The following is a 13,553-nucleotide window of genomic DNA, read 5'->3' on the forward strand; positions in this document are numbered from 1 at the left end:
ATAAAAAAAAAAGAGGTCATGGCATCGGGAACATCATTGCTGATGTCATATGGATCTATGCTGAAAGCAAAGAATGACAGAATAATGTCTACTTGTGTTTTATTGATTATGCAAAGGCATTTGACAGTGTGGATAATAATAAATTAAAGCTAACATTGAGAAGGATGGGAATCCAGAACTTAATTGTGCTTGTTTAAAACCTATTCCTAAACCAGGAATCAGTTGTGCAAACAAAGCAAGAGAACAACTCATGGTTTAAAATTAGTAAATGTATACCTCAGGGTTGTATCATTTCTCTACTTCTATTTCATTTATATGTCAAGCTGGAATCTATGAAGAAGAATGTCACATAGCTAACAGCTGATAACTAGCTAATAGCTGGGGGGGAAAACACCAGCCTTTATCTTCAGGGTGTTTCCTACTCCAACCTGGGAAAGGCATTTCTGTTCTATTTGTTCTATTTCTATCTATCTATCTATCTATCTATCTATCTATCTATCTATCTATCTATCTATCTATCTATCTATCTATCTATCTATCCGTCTGTCCAGCCATCTATCCATCTGTTCATCCATCCTACCAGGCAGCTCTGGTGGCTTAGTGGTAAGGATTTATGCTGTTAACCCAATGACATGCAGTTTGAATCTACAACTTGCTCCATGGGAGAAAGATGGGCAATCTTCTCTTGTTCTATTTACTACCTCTGAAAATATGCTTGGAGGGTCAGCGAATAGTCAATTTCAACTTAACGGTACGTAACAATGACCCTATCAACAAGGCAGGAAAAGCAGATGAGCTAGACAAGGTCTCCTTCATTCACCATTACTAGGGAATACAAGGAACAGACACTTGTCAGTCTGTACAGTCCTTGGAGAAGGACATCATGCTGGGAAGGGTGGAAGGATAGTGCAGGAGAGGAAGACCCAGGATGAGATGATGGATTGACTCAGTGACTAGAGAAATAGAATTAGGTCTGTTGGAGATGATGAGATTCACACAGGATAGGGCAGGGTTCAGAGCTAATGTACATGTTGTTGTTGTTGCTATATGCCGTCGAGTCGCCTGTGACTCATAGCAACCCTATGTATAACAGCCCTAAACCCTGCTCTATCCTGTGCCAACCTTATTGTCTCTGACACACCTACCCCCATTATCCCAATCGCTGAATCAATCCATCTCATCGAGGATCTTCCTCTCTTGCACTGTCCCTCCACCCTCCCAAGCATGATGTCCCTCTTCAAGGACTGATCCCACCTTGTAACATGTCCAACATGTCAGACAAAGCTTCAGAATCTTTGCCTCCAACAGCAGCCTGGCTTCACCCTCTTGAGGATGAAGCTGTTTATTTTCTTAGCAGTCCATGGTATATTCAATACTCTTCTCCAGCGTCACAGCTCAAAGGCATCAATTCTCCCTCTATCATCCCTAGTCATTGTCCAGCCTTCTGATGCATAGAAAGTAATTGCAAAGACCATGGCCTGTATCAGGCGCACTGACATTTATGTACATAGGATCGCTATATACATTAGCTGCGACTCGACAGCATGTAAGAACAACAGCAACTTTTATATTCTTATCAGAAGAAAACAAAACCAAATCTGCTGTATTGAAGTTTGTGGGTTTTTAAATTATTATTATTTGTGTATGTGTGTACCGTCAAATCAGACCTGACTGGTACAGGAGGAGATTATCCCTCCATCTCCAACAAAGCATCTGGTGGATTTGAACCACACACCTCTGGGATTGCCATGCAGCTTCTTGCCACCAGGCTCGCCAGTATTGAAGTATTTTATTTTGTTTTCTTTGTGATTTGAGGGAAAGTTTACAAAGCACATTTGTTTTTATTCAGCCATTCACACACACTTTTACAAATCATATTAATTATAATACCATGTGTAATGTTGCTGGTGTCTACCACAGAGTCAAAACTGACCCGTAGCTGACCCTCCAGCAGGTTTTCAGAGGCAGTTAATTGTGCAGGAGGAGACTGCCCATCCTTCTCCGGCAGAGCAACTGGTGGCCTCAAACTGCATGTCTTCAGCATTGCAGCACAGCTTCTTGCCACAAGGCAACCAGAGCTGCCCTTCACCCATATTAATGAAAGTTTATTTTCTATTTATTAATTTTTATTCCCCCTTCCTATCACTAGCAGTCACTCAACAATGATTGTACGTGTAAGTATTAAAGTTTTTTTAGACTCATGTTATTGTTAGGTGCTGTTTGAACAACTCTAACTCATAGCAATCCTATTTCGAGCAGATGGAAACTTCACTCTGTTCTACACCATCTTCACAATCTCTACCAAGTTCAAGCCCATGGCCGTTACTGTACCAACCAATCTTATTAAAGGTCTTCCTTTTTTTTTTTTTTCCTGACCCTCTGCTTTCCCTAGTATGATGTCTCTTTTCCACACATGGACCCCTCTTGACGTATCTGAAGTGTGAGAGACGAAGTTTCACCATTCTTGCTTCCAAGGAGTACGCTGCTGTGCTTGCTCTTTTGGAAGTTCCTGGTATATTCAAACCTCTTAGCCAATGTTGTGATTCATTTTGAGTTGGAGTTATGACTCAGAAGAAGGTGATTTCTAATAAACCATTAAGAATGGGAAAGAAACCAGGATTGAAGATGGACAAATAGTACCTCTTAAAGATTGAATTTTCTTCCCTGACTGAATTGTCTCTATCATCCACAAATGTGTTGTAAATCCTGACACCTATATCTACGGAGGGCAGCTCTGATGGTGTCATCCCTAGGAAGTTGTGTTGTTAACCCAAAGCTTGGCTCGAATCCATCAATGGATCCCCAGGAAAAAGGTGGACAATCTACTCTCATGTGATCCGAAAGCTAACGGAGAGTCAGTTATGAGTTGTTTCTGCATTAACAGCAGTGAGTGAATGATATCTGTGGATGTGATACCATTTGGGAAAAGGGTTCAGTTATGTTAATGAGCCCACATCACTGCAGAGTGTATCTTCAGTAAATTGCTTCTAAGATAGGAAAGAGCAGATTAGGGAGAGAAGCCAGCCAGTAAAGAGAGCGAGAGACAGATGCTGTATCACATGAAGAAGGAACAGACGGACAGAAGCTACAAAGAGAAAAACATCTTCCCTAAAGTGGAGAGAGAGATTCCCTAAAACTGGCACTCTGATTTGGACAGCTGGCCTCCTAAACAGAGAAAAAGTAGTTCTACTCGGAGTGGCAGAGAATCAGAACCAACTCAGTACAATGGGTCTTATTTGAAGCTATTATCATCACTATTAAGATCTGTTGGAGGGGGGGAAATCTCATCTTTGAATGAACTCTACTACTTGGAGTTTTTTTCCTTTCCTATCTCTACGTGAATAGTGGAACATCTTTGGACGAAGTCAAACAGTGAGACAGACTGGATCCCACCCACCTCCCAGCTGTCAAGCAGCTTCCAATTCAGGGCAGCCCTCTACCAGGTTGCTGAGGCTGTACACATATTTCTGGGAGGAGACTGCCTCAGCTTTCTTCCTAACAGCAGCTGGTGGGTTCAAACAGAGCAGACTAGAGGCATCAGTAAGTTTTATCTTATTTCAAATGGGTCCTCAGCATCCATTGAAATGTATGGGTTCCCCCCTTCTCATTTTACTCAAACATCTTATCTCACCTCCCATTAGTGAATGGCCCCACTACTTCCCTCCTGGAGGGAGGAAACAAAACCAAAATCCATCACACAAATGGCTTCCTTTCTTCCAAGTCCAATACCTTCATCACAAGCCAATCATTTCTACTATTTCAGCAAAACTGCCACTGTTCCCAATTCTTCTCACTGAGAATGGGAATCCCAGAACATTAAATTACACTCTTGTGAAACCTAAATATAGATCAAGAGGCTGTTGTCTGAACAGAGGAAGGAAACACTGTATGGTGTAATATGTAGAAACATGTGCATCAAAGGAGCCTTTTTCCATACCTGCTCAATCCCCATGCTGAGCAACTCATGCAAGAAGTAGACCTTTATCAAGAAGAATGTGGCATCAGGATCTGAGGAAGACTCAGAAATCACCCATACTGTGATCTTCTGTAGCAAGTTCCTCAAGTCCTCCTCACTTTCAGCAAGGAAAGCTGCATCATCAGCATAACACAGGTTGTTGGTAAGTCTTCCTCTGATCCTGAAGCCGCATTCTTTCACTAAGTCAATAGGCAGCATCATGATAGATGGAGACAAGATAGAAATGGTCAATGATTTAATCATTCATGGATCCCTTGGTGACAGCAGACAGGAAATAAAAAGACATGTTGTGCTGGGAAAGTAGGCAGTCAGGGACCTCTTCAAGGTGCTAAGGCACAAGGATGTCAATTTAAAGATTAAGGTACAAGGTAAGACCCAAGTCATGATCTTTTCCACTACCTGCTATGAACCTGAGGTTGGACAATGAGTAAAGATGACAGCAGAACTTATGCTTTTGAGTTGTAGTGCTGGAGAAAGGCACTAAATATCCATGTTGTTGTTGTTATGTGCTGTTGAGTCGCCCGCGACTCATAGCGACCCTATGGACAACAGCCCTAAACTCCGCTCTGTCCTGTGCCAATTGCACTGTCTCTGACACTCCCATCCCAATTATCCCAGTCACTGAATCAATCCACCTCATAGAGGGCCTTCCTCTCCTGCGCTGTCCCTCCACCCTCCCAAGCATGATGTCCCTCTCCAAGGACCGGTCTCTCCTCACAACATGTCCAAAGTATGTTAGACGGAGCCTCAGAATCCTTGCCTCCAAGGAGCCACTCGGTTTAACCCTTTCCAGGACAAATCTGTTTGTTTTCCTAGCAGTCCATGGTATTCTCAATACTCTTCTCCAGCACCACAGCTCAAAGGCATCAATTCTCCTTCTATCCTCCTTGGTCATTGTCCAATTCTCTGATGCATAACAGGTGATTGCGAAGACCATGGCCTGTATAAGACGCACCTTAGTCTCCAAAGAGATACCATTGCTTGTCAGTACTTTGGAGAGGTCCCTAACAGCAGACTTTTCCATGGCAATGCACCTTTTAATTTCCTGGCTGCTTGTGCCAAGACTGTTGACTATGGAGCCAAGCAAACTAAAGCTGTGTACAATCTCAATCTCTTCACCATCCATCCTGATGCTGCCAGTTGGTCCAGTGGTGAGAATCTTTGTCTTCTTGACATTGAGCCTCAATCCATATTGTAGGCTGCAGTCCTTGACACTCTGCAGCAGGCGCTTCAGGTCCTCCAGACCGCCAAAAAACAAAAACAAAACCAAAAAAACCAAAAACCAAACGCACAGATAGATAGGTCTTGGAGAGCGTGCGATCATGGTGAAACTTCATCTCACATACTTTGGGCCTAGTTAATACGAAGGGCCGCTTCTTGGGAAAGGATATCATGCTTGGAAAAGTAGAAGGTCAGTGAAGGAGAAAAAGACTGTGAGTGAAATGGATGGATAGCGAGACTGTAACAATGGGCCCAAGCATGGCAGAGATGAGGAAGATGATGCAAGATAGGGCAGAGCTGAAATCTCTTGTTCATAGGGTCACTATGAGTCATAGACAACTTGACAGGACCTATCTAACAACAACATTAGGAGACAAGTGGACGTCTGATGGTGGTGGTCGTGATGTTGGGTGTCATTTTTTTTTAAGTTGTCAAATATTTAATTTTTCCACAATCAACATTTCTGGAAGCAAAAAATCCAATTTGGTTTGGGCAAATCTGCTACAAAGGACCTCTTTATTTTTTGAGGTTTTTAAAATTCATTTTAAGAGTGTCATTAATTTGAATATGACTCACAGGGATGCTATGAACATCAGTCGTGAAGACTACCCTATCCAGTGCCTTCCTCACATCTCTGTCACACTACAGCGCATTCTTACAGGCACTGTGCAAATCCATCTCGTTGAGGGTCTTCTCCTTCACTGACTCTTCACTTTTAAGAACATGATGTCTTTCTCCAAGTACTGACCTAACTAACAACATTTCCAAAGTAGGAGAGGTGAAATTTCATCCTCCTTCCCTGTAAAGAGTATCCTGTCTGCACCCTGAGACGTATGTTTATTCTTTTGACAGTCCAGTGCATTTTTAGTGCTCTTCTCCAGTACAACTCAAAGACCTAAGTTCTTCTGTCATCTTTATTCACTGTCCAACACACAGATGTCTACCAAGTAATTTAAAAGACCATGGCTTGGGCCAGGTGCACCTTAGTCTTTAAATTGACATCCTTGCTCGCCAGCACTTTGGAGAGGTCCCTGTCTGCAACATGTCTTTGATTTCCGGTCTGCTGTGAGCAAGACTGTTGATTGTGGACCTAAGAATGACTACGTCATTGACAATTTCTGTGTTTCCTCCAACTATTATGATGTTATCTATTGACCCACTGATGAGGATTTTTGTTTTCTTGATGTTGAGATGCAATCCATACTATTGTTGCTTTTTTGATTTTTAAACATGGAATGCTTCACGAACTTGCGTGTCTTCCTTGTGCAGGGGCCATGCTAATCTTCTCTGTATCGTTCCAATTTTAGCATATGTGCTACCAAAGCGAGCCCAAGGCTGTTGTCTTTCATCTTCTGAAGCAAGCACTTCAAGTCCTCTCACTTTCAGCAAGGAAGGTCATGTCCTCTGCATAACATAGGATGTTGATTGAATCTTCCTCTGATCTTGATGCCACACTCTTCCACATAAGTCCAACTTCTTCAATAATTTGCTCAGCATAAAACATGAACAAACACAGAGAAAGGCTATAGCCACGATGCACACCTTTCTTAATTTTAAACCATGCAGTGTTCCTATGCTCTGTCTGGGTAACACCTTCTTAGTCTAGGTATAGGCTTTGCATGAGCACAATTAAGTGTTCTGGGATTCTCATTTTTCTCAATGTTATACACAATTTGTTATGATCCACAAATACCTTTGCATAGGCAATAAAACACTAGTCGATGTCTCATAGGTATCCCAAAGCAAATAAGGGGCCGGGGGAGAGTATAGAGTTTTCCACACAAATAATTGAAATCTGATTCTTCCTCAGCCTTCCACTTTCGGTGAATTCCACCAAATCATCGATGTATCTGCTCAAGTTTGATTCATGACACCCGGATTCCATCTCTCTTAGTTACCTATTGCTGCTATTAGCACAAATATCACAAGCTGATAGCTTTACAGAACAGGAATTTATTTCCTCATAGTTCTGGAGGCTTAAGTCCAGAGCAACCCTTGACAAAGTTCATTTGTTCCTTGTCAGTAGCCCAGGGAGTCCCTTGGTTTCTTGGTTTCCAAATATTCCTTACAGGGTGCGTCTGCCTTCCCATTGTGTGAGTCTCTGACAACTCTAATCTTTCTGTAGCTCAAATTTAGGATTCACCCTGCAGTGGAGCTCACTAACACAACCAAAAAAATATCTACTTCTAAATAGTATCCTAAGTAGAAGGGCCAAGTTATTGTTATACACCATTGAGTTGGCATCAACTCATAACTGAACGAACAGCCTGCAGGTTTTCAGAGGCTGTAAAGAGCACAGAAATTTGTCCATTTTTCTCCCGCAGAGCATCTGGTGGGTTTGAACTGTGTACCTTTGAGTTGACAGCACAATTCCTTAACAACTAGACCACCAGAGCACAATAGTTCAACGTGTCTTTCTGGGGGACATGATTCAAGTCAGCCTCATCCATTAGCCAGACTAACTTCATGATGTCGATCAACATCTCCACTACCATAACTTTAGTTCTCCACCACCGAGCCAACAGCATAACTAGCTTTCGGCCTCCTCTTCCTCTGCTCTCCACTCTGTAGCAAGAGGGATCTTCCACAAGAACATGCCCCACCTCCTCATCACCATTTACAACTCCTCCTAGCTTTTTGTTACAATTAGAATACAAAAAAATTTCTTTTGGTTGTCTACAAAGTTCTTTACAATTGAGTCTTCTCCCCTGCTGCTGTTCACTACACAATAATAAAAAAATGCTGGGCCCTCACTTCCTGTTCCCAGATTGTGGACTTTGTGTCATTAAGTATGCTTAAGAAAAAGGTCATCTCCTGAGAAAGACTCTTCCTGATCACAGTATATAAAGAGTAACAGCAAGCCTCCACCTCTATTGCTACTATGTGCCATTGGGTAGGAACGGATTGAGCTGACCTTCCAGTGGGTTTTTGGAGGCAGTAAATCATACAGGAGGAAAATATCCCTCCAGCTGGTGGATCCAAACGGTATGCCTTTATGTGGATTGCAAAGTTTCACCAGGTTACTGGTGCTGCTCCTTACATCATTTTATACATAGCTCAAGTCATCCCATTTTTTTGTAAATTATTACTAGTCTTTCGCCACTAGAATATAAGATAGGAGTTGTACATGGCTTGTTTACTGCAATTTCCTTATCTGAGTTTGTCTCATACTAGTTGCTCAATTAATTAACAGCTGACTGAAGGAATATAGCTATTCCTGCCTTCTGTGCTCTGGATTCTCTCCTGTAGGCTGAACAACTGATGGCTCTTCTCTTGTATATTCCAACTGGACTTTCCTCATGTCATCCTTTACCTGTTGCTCTTCACTCCTACCCTGCAGAGCAAGACACCGATGGAATGAAAATCCTGATTAGCTGCCTCTGCTTGTAATGGCTTTGCTCCTCAGTCCTGACCTTTGGTTTATGTCCTAATATGGGTTGCATCTCAACACCAAGAGAACAAAATCCTTATCACTGGACCAATATGAATCATCATGGAGATAGATGTAAAAAAGACTGAAGTTGCCAACCACTTCCTTTTACTTGGATCCACATTCAACACCATGGTAGCAGCAGTCAAGAACTCAAAAGAGGTGTTGCACTTGGAAAACCTGCAGTCAAGGAGTTCTTCAAAGTACTGAAGAGTGAGGATGCAAGTTTAAAAACTAAGGTGTGACTGACGCAAGTCATGGGATTTTCAATTGATTTGGATATACCTGGAAGTTGCAAAATGAACACGGATTTGTTGTTAGGTGTCAGGTACAACTCACAGCGATCCTATTAACAGCCAACCTGAACTTTGCCCTATCCTACGCCATCCTTCCCATCACTGACACACTTAAGCCCATTGCTGACATCATTTTGACAATCCATTCTTGGGGGGCCTTCCTCTCCTCTTCACTGGCCTAACACGTTTCCAAGCATGATGTCCCTTTTCCAACAAATAGCCACACATAACTATATGTCCAGAGTACGACAGATGAAGCTTTGCTGTCTTTGCCTTTAAGGAACATTCTGATTGTACCTTTTCCAAGACATACCTGTTTGTTCTTTTGGAAGTCTGTTAAGATATTCAGTATTCTTCTCCAACACCACAACACAAAAGCATCAAACCTTCTTCTGTTATCCTTACTCCTTGTTTAGAAGAATTAATTGATGCCTTGAACTGTGGGGTTGGAGAACAGTACGTAATATCCAAGGACTGTCAAAAGAAACAAATCTATCTTGAAAAAAGGGCGGCCAGAATGCTCCTTAAAGGCAAAGATGGTGGAATGTTGTTTTATATACTTTGGGCACGTTGTCTGGAGGGGCCAGTCCTTGGAAGAAAGACATTATGCTGAGAAAGGCAGAGGGTCAGTGTGAGAGAGGAAGACCCTCAATAAGATGGACTGATAATGTCACTAAAGGGTTTGAGAACAACAGAGATCCTGGCAAAGGCACAACAAAGCAAGGTTCAGATCGGTTGCTACTATGAGTTGTAGATGACTTGATGGCACCAAACAACACAACAACTCTTTGCCTTCAAGTCAGAACCAACTCATAGATGATTCTCTCATTTGATTTTCAGAGGCTTTCAAATCACATGGAAGATTGTCCATCTTTTCCCAAGGAGCAAGTGGTAGATTCAAACTCCCTGCTTTTGGGTTGGCACCACAAATCCCTTTAAAGAACACAAGGCTGTTGTTGTTGTTATTGTTATGTGCCGTCGAGTCGTTTGCGACTCATAGCGACCCTATGTACAACAGCCCTAAACCGTGCTCTATCCTGTGCCAATCTCATTGCCTCTGACACACCCATCCCGATTACCCCAGTCACTGAATCAATCCACCTCATAGAGGGTCTTCCCCTCCTGCGCTGTCCCTCTACTCTACCCAGCATGATGTCCCTCTCTAAAGACCTGTCTCTCCTTACAACATGTCCAAAGTATGTCAGACGAAGCCCCAGAATCCTTGCCTCCAAGGAGCAGCCTGGTTTAATCCTCTCTACGATGAATTTGTTTTCTTGGCAGTCCATGGTACATTCAATACTATTCTCCAGCACCACAGCTCAAAGGCGTCAATTCTCCTTCTATCCTCCTTGGTCATTGTCCAACTCTCTGATGCATAACAGGTGATTGCGAAGACCATGGCCTGTATCAGACGCACCTTAGTCTCCAAAGAGATACCATTGCTCTTCAGCACTTTGGAGAGGTCCCTAACAGCAGACTTTCCCATGGCAATGCACCTTTTAATTTCCTGGCTGCTTGTGCCAAGACTGTTGACTATGGAGCCAAGCAAACTAAAGCTGTGTACAATCTCAATCTCTTTACCATCCATCCTGATGCTGCCAATTGGTCCAGTGGTGAGAATCTTTGTCTTCTTGACACTGAGCCTCAATCCATATTGTAGGCTGCAGTCCTTGACGCTCTGCAGCAGGCGCTTCAGGTCCTCTTCAGTTTCAGCAAGCAGAGTTGTGTCATCTGCATAACGCAGTTGTTGATAAATCGTCCACCAATCTTGACCCCACATTTCTCCTCATAGAGCCCAGCCTCCCAGATAATCTTTTCTGCATATAGGTTGAAAAGGTGGGGAGAAGGGTGCAACAATGAATGAATGGAATTCCAAAATCTCTGTAGATGTTCATTGAAATGAAAAATAAACAAACGAAATTAAAAAATAAAAAAGGTATGGAGACAGGATGCATCCCTGGCATACTCCCTTCCCAATTTTGAACCATGCGGTGTTACCCTGCTCTGTTCTGATGACTGCCTCTTGGTCCAAGCATAGGTTTTGCATTAGCACGATTAAATGTTCTGGGATTCCCATTCTCAGAGTCAGCCACAGTTTGTTATGATCCACGCAGTCAAATGCCTTTGCATAATTAATGAAACACAGACATTCTTCTGGTATTCTCTGCTTTCAGGGGACATTTAAAAAAATTTTTTTCTTTTATAAATTAAAGTAGTAGCGGGGAAAAAGGAAACAACAATATTGCTCTTTTTTGTATGTAGGCGACCAAAATGCCGTCAAGACTGAGGAAGACCCAGAAACTTACGGGCCATGAGAGCCACGGCCACGGCTGCATAGCCTCACCCTGGGAGGTGAGGTAATGCTGGCGGCTTACATTGCCACAGGATCAACTTTGACCAATACCATCAGGTTATTTTGGAAAGGTTGGTATGCAACATTACCATCTGAAGAGGAATCAGAGCTTCTGCCCAACTGTCAACCTTGACAAATTATGGACTTTGGTCAGTGAACAGACAAGAGTAGATGCTGCAAAAAACAAGACTGGAGCTGCTCCCATCATTGATGTGGTTCGATCGGGTTACTGCAAAGTTTTGGGGAAGGGAAAGCTCCCAAAGCAACCAGTCGTTGTGAAGCCAAATTCTTCAGCAGAAGAGCTGAGAAGACTAAGGGTGCTGGCGAGGCCTGTGTTCTGGTGGCTTGAGGCTGTTAATTACATGGAGGTTGCCTCCATGATCTTTTCTTTGGTGGCATCTTGACCTACATCGCTCCTGCAGCCAATGCCGAGCAGCGAGACCATGTTGGGACCCATGTTGCCCTGCTGATAGAGACATATTAGCACTTCAGAGGTTTGGATCATTATCTAATAAAACAATTTATAAAGAAATTTATGATTCCAACCTCATTTGCCTTTCGGCAAGATCAGTGGGCAAAGCATCTCCTTACCCTTGATTTTCTGGGAAAACATGTAGGTGGTCTATCCTCTTGTTCCTTTGGTTTCTTTTACAAGTTCATCCCCCACCACATGACCACTGCATATTGAAACTCCAATAATATTTAGTCTGAGTCCCTGTTCTTGGTCCAAACACTAGACCAGGCTTCTAATCCCGTTTTCCTGCTTTAAAAGCCACTAAAACAGACAACAGAACTCAACTTTCTAGCTTAGTCCTATGTATTTTCAGCTGTCATGTGTCATTTGGAAGTCCAAGTCAACACAATCCAAATGGCCATCAGCAAACTTTACTCCTCTCCAATCAGATTCTCTACCTCATCTTAATTCATGAGTTACAAACCCAGAAAGTTAGAACTCATCCTTGATACTTTCCTTCAAAACTCTTGTAGCTCCTATTTCAGTTGCCAAGAATCTTTTGATTCAACCCTTAAGGGCCAAGTGGTTCCAGCCCGTACCTCAGTGTTTCACACTACACCCAATGAATAATCCAGCTAATCCCCAGTCCTTTTGAACTCTTCTTCCATAATGCCTCCCATGTGGCCTTTGTACAGAAAGCTTTTCATATCAACAGGCCCAAATAATTCATTCCCATTACCATGTCTTTCTGGGAAAAGTTAACATCTCTATTCCTGATTAAGTTGCTTCAGGGTGGAGGAAACAGAGTTAGCACTTCGTTCTTGGGGCAGTGGTGGGCACCTGGCAAGGGATCATTACTAGTCCAATGAAAACTTCTTAATGAAGCTCATTCCCCCTATTAATGTATTTATCTTTGATTCCCTTAATTGCACATTACTATATGCTCTTTATTATGATGTAGTTCTATTACCTTTGGAGCTGAAATTCAGGTTGGGAAGTCATCTGGAGCAGATGTATTCTACAAAGGTTTGTTTTCTGGTTCTGGTGAGGATTAAGGTGGAGTCTATTTGCCATTGGGTGTGAGTTGTTTTTATTTGGCCTCCTACTTAAAAAAGGCTTTTGGTCACCAGTATGGGGCTGGAATCCAGGTTGGCAAGTCATCTGGAACAGATGGATTCTACAGAGGGTTGTTTGTGAAACTGATGTGTCAAATGTGATAATGATTACCTATGGTGGACAGTGTTTGGTGGAGGTCCCCGATTAAAACAATCTTAGAAGCAGGAGTGGCATCCACTTCCGAAATACCTTGCCTCCAGAAACTCTATGAACTTGCAGAAACAATAAGTTATACAAGTGTTCAGGTTTTTCATTCATAGGATCACTATGAGTCACCGAGGACTCGAAAGAAATTAACACACACACACACACACACACACACACACACACACACACACCCTAGAGTGCCTGATATGGAATAGTGATCAGCATTTGAATAGGTTTATAGAGGGGAGGTTAAAAGTTCTTGCTTAGAAAAACTTAACATATAGATTTAAGTAAAAGACTGATCTTACTGTAAGAAAAACAGAAAAAAAAGCCCTTTTATTATGAGAGGCGGAACTTGCTGAGATGGGCCTTGTTTTTTGGGTCTTTCAAGTTTTCAGCTTCTGGCAAGGTGAAGTCTTACCATTTTTCTATCACTTGCTTTGGTGAAAAATATTTGAGTTTCCCAACAGGTTTTTAACTTACACAGGTCCTAGGTTTTGCAGGTTTTGTGGTTCTTGTTGTTCTGTACCGTAGACACAGAACCAACCCACAACATACCC

The 13,553-nt window shown here is 42.4% G+C and overlaps 1 pseudogene; it reads left to right on the top strand.

Moving 5' to 3' along the window:
• The first annotated feature begins 11,194 nt into the window (after positions 1-11,194).
• On the top strand, positions 11,195-11,625 carry LOC102865565 (annotated as a pseudogene).
• The last annotated feature ends 1,928 nt before the right edge of the window (positions 11,626-13,553 follow it).

This window comes from Elephantulus edwardii, unplaced genomic scaffold (assembly GCF_000299155.1).
Source record: "Elephantulus edwardii isolate Elephantulus edwardi_28Jun2011 unplaced genomic scaffold, EleEdw1.0 scaffold00004, whole genome shotgun sequence".
In the NCBI taxonomy this organism is placed as follows: Eukaryota; Metazoa; Chordata; class Mammalia; order Macroscelidea; family Macroscelididae; genus Elephantulus; species Elephantulus edwardii.